We start from the raw sequence: 15,926 nt of genomic DNA, 5'->3' as shown, positions 1-15,926 counted from the left end.
ATTGCCAAAGGGCGGCAAATACATTTGAATTATGGAAGCAAAAATCACAGAAACAACGACCGCATACATATCTTTAAGAAAATATTGCAGGAGGAGGAGGATGCCGAAATGGATGACTGCAGAGCTGGCTGGTCAAATAGAGCAGAAAAAGATATCATGGGACAGTTACAGAATGATGAAAAGTACTGAAGCCTACAACAGGTACTTTGCATCTGTCTTTATTAACAAAAGATCCTTCATGCTGAGAAAAAGCTGAGCCATATGAAATAAGTAATGTCGTAATTAGATGATTGTTTATTAGAAAAACTTTTGAGCATAAAGGCAAGTAAGGCTCCCAGAGTTGATGGCAAATACCCTATAGTTTTCAGGTAGAGTGCACCAAACCATTGAGGTTAATTATGAGGGCATCTTTGGACTCGGGGGAGATTCCATTGGATTGGAGAAGTGCCAATGTATCACCAAAACATAAAAGCAATTCTAAGGGTGAAGTTGGTAACTATAGACCAGTTAATCTGACTTCAGTGATAAAAAAAAAAAAAATCTTAGAGGCAGCGATTAAGAGTGCGATTCAGGGACATTTAGACGGATATGGCATTCTGAAGGACACGCAACATGGATTTGTTAAGGGTAAATCGTGTTTAACTAACTTAGTAGGCTAATTTGACAGTTACTCATCAGCTGGATTTAGGGAATAATTGACAGTTTATCTGGATTTTAGCAAAGCATTTAACTCTGTCCCTCATGAGAGGTTGCTGCATAAGCTTGAACAGGTTGGGATTACTGGTAAGATTCTAAGATGGATTGCAGGGTGGCTGCAGTGCAGAAGGCAGAGGGCAGTGATTAACGGATATTCTTCAGACTTGTTTAACATCAGGAATGGGTTCTCCCAAGGATCGGTTCTTGAACCACTGTTGTTTATCATTTTCATAAATGACATCAATGAAGGGATAGAAGGTGTGATGTCAAAGTTTTCAAGTGATGTAGAGATTGGCAGAGTTGTTAATGAACAGTACCAAGCAGTGCTCCTGCACGATGACTTGAACAGACTTCAAAAATGGTCAGAGAAGTGGCAGCTATGTTTTAATGCTGCTAAATGCAAAGTCTTACATTTGGGGAATAGCAACCCACAAATAAATTATACTTGTGGAGATGAATTAAAAACTTGGTGGAGGAGGAAAGGGACCTTAGAGTTACAATACAGGCAAATGTTTGCTGAACAGTGTAAACAGGCAGCCAGGAAAACCCATGGTGTCTCATCGATAATTTATCAAACGTTATCCTGTAGAGGTAGGGAAGTCATGATCCCACTGTATACGGCAATTTGTAAGACCACATTTGGAATACTGTGTTCAAGTATGGAGACCTCATCTTAAAAAAAAAAAAAAAAAAAAAAAAAAAAAACAGAGCTTCTTGAAAGAGTCCAAAGACAGGCAAACTCGAATGGTGAGATCAGCAGAAGGATGATTGTATGAGGAAAGACTCCAATTATGTGGACCACAGAGCTTGGCAACCAGGCACCTCAAAGGTGACCTGATTTAGGTTTATAAGGCTCTGAGAGGGATTAGTAAAATGAATGAAGGTGGAATTCTCAGTTATAAAGAATCCCAGAACTAGTGGTTATAAATTCAAATTACATGGCTTTAGATCAGATTGTAGGAAATTTTCTTTTAGTCATTGTGGCATTGATAGCTGGAACAAGTTGCCCTCGCAGGTAGTTGAGGCTGACAATTTGAGAAATTTCAAGAGTCAACTGGATACAGTACTTACTTGTGTGAGGAGGGAAGCATATAATTTGTATTTCTTATCTACTTGGTTGGTTATTTTATTTTTTTTTTGCCAGTGCAGCAAAAGTCTGTGGCTACCTTGAACTATATGGAAAATATTGTTACCATTACAGCAACTGCACAGATAATTCATGTGCATGACATCTGAAGAACAGTGTGCTGCTCTCATATTTTGTTTCCATCTCAAGAAAACACAGCTGAAGCGTATGAAATATTAAGAGTCTTATAGAGAATCTGTGCTTCCAAATAGCACAGCTCACAGGTGGTTCAGAATGTTTAAAGATGGATGCGATTCAATCACAAAAATTAGCAGTCCCAGAGCTGCAACACTGCTTCTCTAACTGGGAGAGAAAGACGGGCATATAAAAGTAAGGCAGAGATGCTGAGAACATCAGTAGAAAGCATTTGCAAATGACACGTGTTTGTGCAAGCTGGATTTGGAGACTGCTCACACCCAAGCAACAGCAAGTTCACATGGAGATTTGTCTAGAGCTGCAATGGAAGGTTACTAAAGATGGTGAGGTAATGCACAAAGTGATAATGACAGATGAGACAAGGCTTTAACCATTTCGACCCAGAAAATAGACAATAAAGCTCTATTTGGAAGTCTATCATTGCCAACACTGAAAACAGCAAAAGTTGTGGCTTCTGCAGGAAAGATAACGGTCATCTTTTTTGACATTCCAGAAATGATTTACTAGCATGTTGTGCCACATCATATAATTGCTATAGGAGCTTACAAAAGAACTGTATGGCAGGCACACTGTGGGATCACATTCATGGCAAATGACCACAAGTGCATGCAGGTAAATGCTGCATCACGACAATGCGAGACCTCATACTGTTATCGAGCACTAGGACAGCATTAATGTCAAATGTGTTCCTCATCCACCCTGCACCCTGTGATTTTCCAAAGTTTAAAGGAACTGCAAGGAAAATGTTTTCAGTTGTCAGAAGAAGTTGTAAAGACATCGGAGGCAATTCCCAAACCCACATCAAAAATGGTTTCCACTATATTTTTGAAGAATGGCAGAAATGTAGGAGTAAGTGCATTTCGCTAAATGGGGACTACTTTGAAAAGGACAATCAAAATATGGATGATCAATAAATGTCTCGAGAAAACAGCTGAAGCGTATGAAATATTAAAAGAGTCTTATCTGTGCTTCCAAATAGCACAGCTCACAGGTTTCAGAATGTTTAAAGATGAATGCCATGAAAAAAAAAAAAAAAAAAATATGATCACTCTTTACTGAACATCCCTTATATTTCAAGTTCCTTGTGCACCTGTAGTTCCCCACCTAAAGACAACCATACAATTCTTTTACTTTTTTTCATAGTGGTGTCTGGCAGCTTCTCACAATGAAACTGATAGAACTGACACTGCACAGTAGTGAAAATTTGCCCGACAAAAAATTGTTTCAGATTTGAATATTATACCCTGTCAAATGATGAATTTTTGCTACCTTGGTATTCATAAAAACATTTTTCCGTGGAAACATGATGTCAACAGGAGATTGAAAGGGTGATGCAGTCGAGCTTCTTATCAAAAGCAGCACAAGTGTGATCAAAGCATTGCCAGATTCAGAATTCATGCATACTGGCATGGTGTGTGGATAAAATGAGAATAGGGATATGCTAATAACTTAGAGGGGAACAGGTATCCTGTGTGTTATCAGACACTCAGCCTAAAACACTGATGGATCCAATATCTCTCTATTACAGAAGATTTAGGAGAAGTCCGGTTGGCCTGCCTCCCTAAAATCCACTCATGCACACCTTTTCGATGGTAAGCCCTGTTACGTCACTTAGGTGGCAACGAACGTGTAGAGTGGTTCTCTTCAAAACGCCTGGTCAGCGTGAAGAGGAAAAGACCAAACCCTCCAGCAATGAGAACACAACAATACAAATGGCCCTCAGTCCCCAGCAGCTTTCACTCTCCCTCTTACGCCAGCGAGAGGATCAGAGTGGAAGCAGAGGGTGCTAAGAATCTCTGGATACTACCAGGCTGCCATGCACGGAAATTGAACTTGGCCTGTTATAACGTACGATCACTCATCGGTGAAGACAGGATATCAGAGCTGGAAAAGGAATTAGAAAATGTGAATTGGAATATCATCGGTTTGGCTGAAACAAGAAGAAGAAATTAATCACTTATAAGTTTATCAAGTGGAAATCTGCTGTACACCAATGGAAACAGTGAAGGGAGTGAAGGTGGAGTTGGGTTTCTTGTCCATAAAGATTTTAAAAACAACATTTTGGAATTGAAAAGTACATCACCAAGGGTGTCAAGACTAATACTCAACATTTCGAAGAGGTACAAGCTAAAGATTATAATTATTTATGCACCAACATCGAGCCATGATGATGAAGAGGTTGAAGAAATGTACACTGAAATTGAGTCTTCTAGATGAGTAGAAAACCCACTACACTATTATTATGGGGGACTTCAATGCTAAGGTTGGAAAAAGGCAAAACAGCGCAGAAAGAGGAACTATAGGAAATTTTGGAATTGGTGAAAGAAATAAAAGAGGTGAAAGACTTGTGGAATTTGCAGAATCTCAAGGAATGTCAGTAATGAACACTTTTTTCAAGAAAAGGGTGAACAGAAAGTGGACATGGAAGAGTCCAAATGGATTAACAACTAATGAAATCGACTTCATCCTCACTAACAGAAGATATATTGTGAATGATGTTACCGTCCTGAATAAGGTAAATGTTGGAAGTGATCACAGAATGGTAAGATGTACACTTGATATAGATGTAGGAAAGGAAAGGAAAAAACTGACTCGAGTAAATAATACAAAGGTCTTTGAAATAACAGGAGGAGAAAAAGCAGTATGTACTGGAACTTAACAAGTTTGAGCTTCTGCAGACTGCTCAGGACCAAGATATCGACGAGGAATATTACAACTTTCTGAAAGTGATAAAGCCTAAGAAACCTATAGGGAAACAGAAATCCAAAGAAGAAAAAATTAGTCAAGAAACACTTGTCATGATGAACCGAAGACGACAAATGAAGAGCACGAAAAACACTGACAGGGAGAACATTGAGTATACTGAGTTATGCAAAGCCATTAGAAAGAGACTCAGAGAGGACATAAGAAGATTTAACACAAGAAAACAAGCATTAAGGGAAAACAAAGGATTTAAATCAGCAGCCATGAGCAGTAATACAGAAAGACAAATGATACTGAAACTGAGGAATAGTGACGGTGTACTTATAAACAGCAGAGAAGGCATAATTCAAATAGCAGAAGACTGTTGTTGTTGTTTTGGTTTTTAGGAGCATTAGCAACTAAGGCCATATTGCTCCGGGATATGCGGTGGTCATTCCCCTGACCTTTCCGCATCCTCCATATTTGGTGGTGACGGGCTCGAACCCCGGTCTAATCAAGAAGCGTGTGCTATGCACTGCTGCTCCTTCCCACCTGGCTACGGAGGCGCCTCATAGCAGAAGACTACTATAGAGAATTATACAAGGGGCGAGGGAATGATACCAGCAGTGGGGAAGATGGATTGCAAAGTAGCAACACAAACAACATACCCGATATTCTTCCTGATGAGGTAGAACATGCATTGAAGAAAATGAAGAATCGGAAAGCCCCGGGGGAAGATGAAGTTACTGTAGAGTTGTTAAAATTGGGAGGAAGAGACATAACACAAAAACTGGCAAGGCTCTTCACAAAGTGCATTAGAAAAGGTGTGATGCCTAAGCAGTGGAATAATGCAATCATAGTTCTGCTGCATAAGAAAGGGGATAAATCAGAAATTGGAAATTATAGACCAATTAGCTTGTTATCCCATATCTACAAGTTGTTCACAAGGGTCATTACTAACAGATTAGAAAGAATACTTGATGAGAATCAACCGAAAGAGCAAGCTGGCTTTAGGACAGGATTCTCAACTATGAATCACCTTCACGTGATATCACAGCTAATGGAGAAAGCAAATGAATATAAAACACCATTATGCCTGGCATTTGTGGATTATGAAAAGGCATTTGACTCCATACATCATAAGGCAATGTTTCGGGCACTGGAAAGACAAGGCATAGATACTCCATATATTATGATTTTGAAGAAAATATATGAGAGTGCTACATCCTTTATTAGACTAGACAAAGACAGTAGCAAATTTAAAATCGAGAAAGGAGTTCGACAAGGAGACACAATATCTCCGAAGCTGTTTACTGCTGCCCTTGCGGAAGCTTTCAGAAGATTAGACTGGTCGCAGAAAGGAGTCAGCGTGAACGGAGAGTACCTAAACCATTTACGATTTGCAGATGACATTGTGGTCATAAGCCACGATCCCAAAGAATTAGAGGAAAATCTTAATCAGTTATGCAAAGTAGTGATGAACAAGTATGCCACAGAAAGAGAAAGAATGATTGAAGGAGCAGTAATTGAAAAGGTGGAGTCATATAGTTATCTGGGACAAGTTATTAGCTGTAATAATGATAAATGGCTGGAAGTCAAGAGAAGAATAAATTTTGGATGGATAGCATTCAGGAAATATAGTCAAATACTGAAGAGCAATATCCCAGTTTGTCTGAAACGTAAAACAATGAACCAATGTTATGGAAGTGAAACTTGGGCACTCACAAAAAGAATGGAAGAGAAGCTGAGAACTACACAGCGAAGAATGGAATGAATTATATTGGGAATCAGACTGTTAGATAAGAAGAGAAACACATGGATTAGGCAGCAAACTCAAGTAAAGGACATTCTTATCAAAACTAAAGAACTAAAATGGTCTTGGGCAAGACACACAGTTCGAAGACATGATGGCAGATGGACTAAGAAAATAACAGAATGGTACCCAAGAGGAGCTAGAAGAAAACCTGGAAGACAAAAGGCGGAGATGGATAGTTGAAATTCATGAGTTTGTGGGTAGTAAATGGATGGCCAGTGCTCAAAACAGAAGGAACTGGAAAGTTGCTGGAGCGGCCTTCATCCTGCAGTGGATTAAAAATAGCTGATGATGATAGGCCTAATGACTCTGATGAGTTTAATAAAAAAACTGTACAGGGAAACAGAGTGGGCAGTAAATTGAAGAGTCATAGTGGGGGATATTAACTGGAATTTGTGGGTTGGTCGCTTACACACTAGCAAGGCTTTTGTGAATTTACTGGATGATTCGTTTCTTCATCAGCACGTTCAGGAGGCATCTAGAATGAGTAATACTCTTGATCTGATTATTAGTAGTGATTCTTCACCAATTAAGAATCTGCAGATAAAGGAACCACTAGGTGGCAGTGATCACAGTGTGCTGAAGGGAAGGGTTTCTGCTTACGTAAAGGCGACTACGATGGTCTGAGACAGTATTTAAATTCTATAGAGTGGGACCAACTGATGATGTTACCAACAGCAAATTCAAAGAATTTGGGAAGCATTCAAAGAATTTATCTTGGAAGCTACTAGGCTTTACATACCAACTAAGAAATATTGTTCAAGGTTTAGGCCTAAATGGATGTCAGATGAACTAATGAGACATATGGCAGAGAAGAAAAATGCTTGGGATACATATAAATTAACACGTGACACAGAAGCCTATGATAGATATAAGTTGATCTGTAACCAAGTTAGAAAGGAGGTTAGGCAGGCAAAGGCAGATTATGAGAAATCCTTGGCAAAGGATGCAAAGAAAAACAGAAAAGAGTTCTTTACTTATGTAAATTCTAAAAGGAAAGGGATGAATCACATTGGTCCGCTGGATATTGATGGTTCAACTGTTCATGATCCTGCTCAGGTGGCTAACAAACTAAACGAGTATTTTGCATCTGCATTCACACATCAGAAGTTATTTAGGAAGGGGAATGCCAGAGGTGAAGTAAACTGACAGTGAGCTAGATGATTTTGTAAAAACTTAGAGGAAAGTGGAGGAGAAATTGTTGAGGATAAACATAAAAAAACACCTTGGGTGGATGGGATCTATCCAGTTATATTAAAGGAGGCAGCAAAGGAAGTAAGCACACCCTTAACCATAAAGACTGACACAAGTAATTATAGACCTGTGAGTTTAACTTCTGTTCCAGGAAAATTAATAGAGGCACTGGTTAAAGAAGCACTGCAGGATCATCTAGAAAAGACTTCAGTTATAGCTCAGACACAGCATGGTTTTGTTAAGGGAAAGTCTTGCTTGACCAATTTCATTGGATATTATGATGCAGTCACAAAAGAACTGGATGCAAGGAATAACTTTGATATTATATATTTGGATCTTAGAAAGGCTTTTGATACTGTTGCACATGGAAGACTGCTGCACAAATTGAAGCACTGTGGCATTGGAGGAAAATTGCTGCTATGGATAAAGGGATGGTTGAGGGGAAGATGACAGAGTGGTAATCAATGGATACTGCTGATTGTGAACAAATTTTATTAGTGGAGTCCCTCAGGGTTCAGTGTTGGGTCCATTGTTGTTTTCTGTATTTATAAATGATATTAATGATGGTATATCAAGCTTAATGTCCAAGTTTGCAGACGACACAAAGGGCGGCAGGGTTGTAAAGGACACTACTGACAGTACGTTGCTGCAACAGGATCTGGAAAGGTTCAGCAGATGGGCTGAGAGGTGGCAAATGAAGCTTAACATTGACAAATGTAAAGTACTACATATGGGAAACAGTAATGCCAGAGTAACATATCAACTCTGTGGTACTACACTGACAGTGGTAGAGAATGAAAAGGACCTGGGTGTAATTGTGCAGGCAGATATGAAGTTTTCTGAGCAGTGCAGGCAGGTTGCAAGAGTAGCTCATGGTGTTTTGTCAATGATATACAGGAATTTTTCTAGCAGGAATAAGGTGATTATTCCCTTGTATAAGGCAATGGTCAGGGCACACCTTAAGTACTGTATACAGGTCTGGAGGCCTCACTTCAAGAAGGATGTAGAGCTGCTGATTACAGTGTCTGGAGACTAGGCACTGGTGAGGTGATCTGATAGAGGTGTATAAAACCTTGAATGGTCTGAGCATGCACAATGCTGATGGGATTCTTCCTCCTGCTCAGAATAATCACCTGAGAGGGCATAAATTCAAATTGAGGAAAGACAGATGTAAGATAGATGTGCGGAAATGTGCCTTTAGGCAGCAGGTGGCTGGAACAGACTTCCATCCCTTATTGTGTAAGTTGATAGCTTAAATAAATATAAGGCTCAGCTGGACAGGTATTTCGAATTAACGGAGGGGTGAGATGGCAGTGGGTTTTTTTTTGGCTGATGCTGCATAAGCTTGCTTTCTTGTATCATATGCCTCTACTAATGTTAAAGGTTTTACTTAATTCTTTTGCTGCCTCCCTTAATATAATTGGATAGACTATATCCACCACAGGAGCCTTTACGTCCTTCCTCAATTTCTCCTCTACTTTTATTTAAGTTATTACAAAGTCATTTAGCTCCTTGTTAGAGTTTGATAAACATCTATCATCCCCTTCCCTAAAGAATTCCTCATGTGTAAATGTAGATACAAAATACCTGTTCAATTTGTCAAAAACCTGAGCTGGGTCATCAACAGTTAACCCACAAACATCAAGTGGCTCAAACGTGATTCAACCCCTTCCTTCTACTGTTAATAAAAGCATAGAAGTCTGCTGTTTTTCTTTGCATTCTTTGACAGAGACTTCTCATAATCCTCCCTATAGGAGACTTCTAAGGAGATATATAACGTAAGTAGGAGACATCTAACGTAAGCTTTGTATCAAATGATAATTTATATGCAGCAGTATTTCTTTAGCTTTAGCATTAGTAGAGGCATACGATGCAAGAAAGCTAGCTTATGCAGCATCAGCCAGAAAAAAAAAAAAAAAACTTCCACTTCACCCCTCCGTTCATTCGAAATACCTGTCCAGCTGATCCTTAAATTTATTTAGGCTATCAATTTCCACAACAACAGATGGAAGTCTGTTCCGCCAACCAACTACCAACTGGCTAAAGGCAAATTTCTGCACATCTATCCTACATCTGTCTTTCCTCAATTTGAATTTATGCCATCTCAGGTGATTATTCTGAGCAAGAGGCAGAATCCCATCAGCATTGATCATGCTCAAACCATTCAAGGCTTTATACACCTCTATCAGATCACCTCGCCGGTGCCTATTCTCCAGACACTGTAATTTGCAAAACTTAATCTTTTCTTTGTAAGAGCAACCCTTTGTTCCATTCACTAACCTTGTTGCCCTTCTCTGTACTCGTTCCAACAGCTCTACATCCTTCTTGAAATGAGGCCTCCAGACCTGTATACAGTACTAAAGGTGTGACCTGACCATTGCCTTATACAACTCAATAATCACCTCCTTATCCCTGCTAGAAAAATTCCTGTATATCATTGATAAGACACCATGAGCTACTCTTGCAGCCCATCTGCACTGCTCAGAGAACTTCATATCTGCCTGCACAATTACCCCGAGGTCCTTTTCATTCTCTACCACTGTCATTGTAGTATCAGAGTTGATACGTTGCTCTGGGGTTGCTGTTTCCCATATGTAGTACTTTACATTTATCAATGTTAGACTTCATTTGCCACCTCTCAGCCCATCTGCTCAACCTTTCCAGATCCTGTTGCAGCAACGTGCTGTCAGTAGTGTCCTTAACAACCCTGCCAACTTTTGTATCGTCTGCAAACTTGGACATTAAGCTTGATATACCATCAGCAATATCATTTATAAATACAGAAAACAACAATTGACCCAACACTGAACACTGAGGGACTCCACTAATAACATTAGTCCACGATGAGCAGTGTCCATTGATTACCACTCTCTTCTCCCCCTCAACCGCCCCTTTATCCATAGCAATTCGCCTCCAATGCCACACTGCTCCAATTTGTGCAGCAGTATCAGAAGCCTTTCTAAGATCCAAATATATAATATCAAAATTATTTCCTGCATCCAGTTCTTTTGTGACTGCATCCTAGTATCCAATCAAATTGGTCAGGCAAGACTTCCCCTTAACAAAACCATGCTATGTCCGAGCTATAATTGAAGTCTTGTCTAGCTGATCCTGCAGTGCTTCTTTAACTAGTGCCTCCATTAATTTTCCTAGAACAGAAGTTAAACTCACAGGTTTATAATTACTTGTGTCAGCCTTTGATCCTCCTTTGTGAATTGGGGTCACATTTGCACATCTCCAGACTATGGATACCTCCCCTGAGTCCAAGGAAGCTCTCATAATTATGGCTAAAGGTCTGTTTACTTACTTTGCTGCCTCCTTTAATATAACTTGATAGATCCCATCCTCCCCAGGTGCCTTCCTTGTGTTTATCTTCAACAATTTCTCGTTTTTTTACTCTCATTTTTTACAAGATTATCTAGCTTACTGCCAGAGTTGAATACACCTCTGGCATTCCCCTCACTGAATAACTCCTCATGTGTGAATGTCGATGCAAAGTATTCATTTAGTTTCTTAGCTACCTGAGCAGGATCATAAACAGTTGAACCATCAATATCAAGTGGACCAATCTGATTCATCCCCTTCCTTCTAGAGTTTACATAAGAAAAGAACTCTTTGCTGTTTTTCTTTGCATCCCTTGCCAAAGATTTCTCATAATCTGCCTTCGCCTGCCTAACCTCCTTTCTAACTTGGTTACAGATCAACTTATATCTATCATAGGCTTCTGTGTCACGTGTTAATTTATATGTATCCCAAGCATTTTTCTTCTCTGCCATATGTCTCATTAGTTCATCTGACATCCATTTAGGCCTAAACCTTGAACAATATTTCTTGGTTGGTATGTAAAGCCTAGTAGCTTCCAAGATAAGTTCTTTGAATGCTTCCATTTTGAATTTGCTGTTGGTAACATCATCAGTTGGTCCCACTGTATAGAATTTAAATACTGTCTCAGACCATCGTAGTTGCCTTTACGAAAGCAATAACCCTTCCCTTTACCTGATGGTAGTTACCTCTTTGAGTAAATCCCACTTGAGCACACTGTGATCACTGCCACCTAGTGGTTGCTCTATCTGCAGATTCTTAATGCATGAAGAATCACTACTGATAATCAAATCAAGAGTATTACTCCCTCTAATTGCCTCCCGAACATGCTGATGTAGAAAAGAATCATTCAATAAATCCACAAAAGCCTTGCTATTGTGTGAGTGACCAACCCACAAATTCCAGTCAATATCTGGGAAATTAAAATCCCTCATTATAAGACTCTCTGATTTACTGGCCCACTATTTCCCAGTACAGTTTTTCTTATTATACTCATCAGAATCATTAGGCCTATAGCACAATCCTACTCTCAATTTTGATCTCCCAGTGCTTAAGTCACACCAAACTGATTCGACTGGCTTCACTTCCTTGGATTTTATGTTTTTCTCAACTAATAGCATAACCCCTCCTCCCTTCCTATCCTGTCTATCATTTCTGTAGACGTTGTACTCCCCAAATTCCAGTTCTGCATTCCTTATATCTGTGTGACACCACGTCTCTGATATCCCAACAATATCTGCCTTTGATGCTTTGAGCAATACCTCAAATTCATCAAATTTATTTACTTAACTCCTAGCATTGATGTACACGCAAGTATACATGCACCTGTTCTTTTTCTTAGCTACCCTAACACAACCCATGTGTTTACTTGTACCACAATGACTCCCAGCAGTATCTGAAATATCCTGCATCTTGTTTTCCAGGCTTCTGCTCATTCCAGTAGAAGCAGTGCAAGAATCACTTTCACCTCTGCCAGCGGCTACTGTTAATCTATCAGTCTGTGTATCCTCCCAAGCTAGCAGTTTTCCGACCCACCTAACACTGCCTCGATAGCATCAGCAAATATTCTTGCACCCTTTCCATCTCTGCAGAAGCAGTCTCTCCTATTAACAAGCACAGACCGGGCTGAGAAAAATTCTACCCCTTGAGCCTTGTACAATCTCTCCAGAACCGAATTGATTGAAAAGGCTCTCATCATATACTCCCTCCTATTGTGTCTGGGCAGAATTGCAGACACTTTCAAATTCAACCAAATTGAACTTCAAAAGCCTAGTAGCTTCTTTGATTACTTCCCTGATACATCCCATTTAGAATTTGCTGTTGGCAACATCATCAGTTGGTACCACTATAGTCAACCTTATGAAAGCAAAAGCTGTTCCCTTTACTCCCAACAGTAGTCATGTCTTTAATTAAATTCCAAATTAGTACACTGTGATTGCTGCAACCCAGTGGGTCTTTTACCTGTAGATTTTTAATGCACAAAAAAATCACTGTCGATAACCAGATCAAGAGTATTGCTTCTGCTTGTTGCCCCTAACATGCTGGTGTAGAAAACAGTTATCCAAGAAATTCACAAAAGTCTTGCTAGTGTGTGAGTAACCAACCCACAAATCCTAGTCAGCATCTGGAAAGTTAAAATCCCCCATGAGACATTCTGATTACCCATCACAGTCATTAGGCATATAACACACCCCCCACTATCAATTGTGTTTCCAGTGCTTCTATCAAACCAAACTGACTCGTTGCACTCATCACTCAAGTCAACTGGATACTGTGCCTCAGATGTAATATTCCTCCTAACTTGTGTTCTTGATCATGGTTGCTCTTCTCTGTACCCGTTCAAGAGATCTACATCCTTCTTAAAATGAGGCTTTAAATTCTGCATGCAGTAACCGATGCATGCCTAACCACTGGTTTATACAATGGGATAATGACCTTGTCTTTCATTTACCCTTATCTCTATCATTCTCCACCACCTTGAGAGTTGTATTACCTAATTGGTATATGATTTTTGGATTACTGCTTCCAATATGTAGTACCTTGCACTTATGTTAAACCTCAACTGCCACTCCTCAAAATCTTCTGCATAATTCTTCTTTCTTGCTACAGGAGTAATATTCCTTTCATTAACCATCCTGCCAGCCTTTGTACCAATCTGTAAACAAAGAAAGTAAGCCTGGTATGCTTTCATTGGTACTGTTAATAAATACAGAACAGTAAGGGACCCACCATTCAGCCCCAAGAATTCCACTAATAAATTTAGTCCAAGAGCAGTATCCACTTATAACCACCCAGTTTTCTATCAACGTACATATAGCAAGTAAACAAATTTGTTTACTGGCTATGGTATATTTAATAAAGATTCTATATCTTGTGAACACCTCTGACTGTGGCTGTCACAGAATATAAAGAGAAAATTAATTTATTTATTGGAATCTAAAGTATATGGTGTCAAAATATCTTTTGCATTGATTCCTTTGTTATTGCATCACAGTTTTTTAGCATTAGTAGAGGCATATGATGCAAGAAAGCAAGCTTCTATTCTTCCTAAAATAAGTCCTCCAGACTGTAGGCAGTACTCAAAGTGTACTGCCTACAGTCTGGAGGAACCATCAATATCCAGCGGACCAATGTGATTCATCCCTTTCTTTTTAGAATTTACATAAGTAAAGAACTCTTTTCTGTTTTTCTTTGCATCCTTTGCCAAGGATTTCTCATAATCTGCCTTTGCCTGCATAATCTCCTTTGTGACTTGGTTACAGACCACTTATATCTATCATAGGCTTCCATGTCACCCATTAATTTATATGTATCCCATGCATTTTTCTTTTCTGCCATATGTCTCATTAGTTCATCTTACATCCATTTAGGCCTAAACCTTGAACAATATTTCTTAGTTGGTATGTAAAGCCTAGTAGCTTCCAAGATAAATTCTTTGAATGCTTCCCAAATTCTTTGAATTTGCTGTTGGTAACATCATCAGTTGGTCCCACTCTATAGAATTTAAATACTGTCTCAGACCATCGTAGTCGCCTTTACGTAAGCAGAAACCCTTCCCTTCAGCACACTGTGATCACTGCCACCTAGTGGTTCCTTTATCTTCCATCTTCCCCACTGCAATCCATCATTCCCTTGCTCCTCGTATAATTCTCTATAGTAGTCTTCTGCTATTTGAATTATGCCTTCTCTGCTGTTTATAAGTACACCATCGCTATTCTTCAGTTTCAGTATCATTTGTCTTTCTGTATTACTGCTCATGGCTGCTGATTTAAATCCTTTGTTTTCCCCTAATGCTTGTTCTACTTTTCTTGTGTTAAATCTTCTTATGTCCTCTCTGAGTCTCTTTCTAATGGCATAACCCAGTATACCCATTTTTCTCCTTGTCAGTAGTATAGACATGTGATGTAAGAAAGCAAGTGTATGAGCTTATGCAGCATCAGCAAAAAAAAAAAAAAAAACACACAATTCCCTCCAAATGCCTGTCCAGTTCCTCCTTAAATTTATTCAACATATCAACTTCCACAATGACAGATGGAAGTTTGTTCCAGCAATTAACCACCCGCTGGCTAAAGGCAAATTTCCGCACATCTATTCTACATCTGTCTTTTCTTAATTTGAATTTATGCCCCCTTAGGTTCGTAATCTGAACAAGTGGAAGGATCCCATCAGAATTCAGCATGCTCAACCCATTCAAGGCCTTATACACCTCAATCAGATCACCGCACAGGTGCCTAGTCTCCAGCCACTGCAATGAAGAACTTAAGCCTCTCTTGGTAAGAGGATCCCTTCAGTCCTCTCACCAATCTTGTTGCCCTTCTCTGTACATGCTCAGGCAAATCTACATCCTTCCTAAAATGAGGCCTCCAGACCAGTACTCAAGGCGTGGCCTGACCATTGCCTTATACAGAGGGATAATCACCTCCTTTTCCCTGCTACCAAAATTCCTAAATATCATTGACAAAACCCCACGACCTGCCCTGGCAGCCTGTCTGCATTGCTCAGAAAACTTCATATCTGACTGCACAATTACTCCCAGGTCTTTTTCATTTTCTACCACCTTAAGTGTAGTACCACACAGTTGGTACGTTTCTCTGGGGTTACTTCTACCCATATGCAGTACTTCGCATTTGTCAAGGTTAAACTTCAGTTGCCACTTCTTAGCCCATCTGCCCAAATTATCTAGATCCTGTTGCAGTAGCACACTGCCATTACTGTAATTAACAGTAACAAAAAGTGAGTGGAACAAAAAGGCTACCAGAGTAAGTCATGGGTTTTGTCAATGATATACAGGAATATTGCAAGCAGGAATAAGGAGGTGATTATCCCCTTGTATAAGGTGATGGTCAGGCCACACCTTGAGTACTGCATACAGGTCTTGAAACCTCATTTTAGGAAGGATGTAGAGCTGCTAGAACGAGTACAGAAGGGAACAAACGG

General features: G+C 39.6%; 1 protein-coding gene across 1 annotated transcript in view; it reads right to left on the bottom strand.

Moving 5' to 3' along the window:
* LOC150079543 (heat shock protein 60A-like) overlaps window positions 1-15,926 on the bottom strand; it is a 141,202-nt gene that overhangs the window by 124,389 nt on the left and 887 nt on the right. The gene's annotated exons all lie outside the window — the stretch shown is intronic.

The sequence above is a fragment of the Mastigoproctus giganteus genome, chromosome 10, assembly GCF_048544385.1.
Source record: "Mastigoproctus giganteus isolate SK-2022 chromosome 10, ASM4854438v1, whole genome shotgun sequence".
Classification (NCBI taxonomy): Eukaryota; Metazoa; Arthropoda; class Arachnida; order Uropygi; family Thelyphonidae; genus Mastigoproctus; species Mastigoproctus giganteus.
This window is presented reverse-complemented; position numbering and strand designations above follow the sequence as displayed.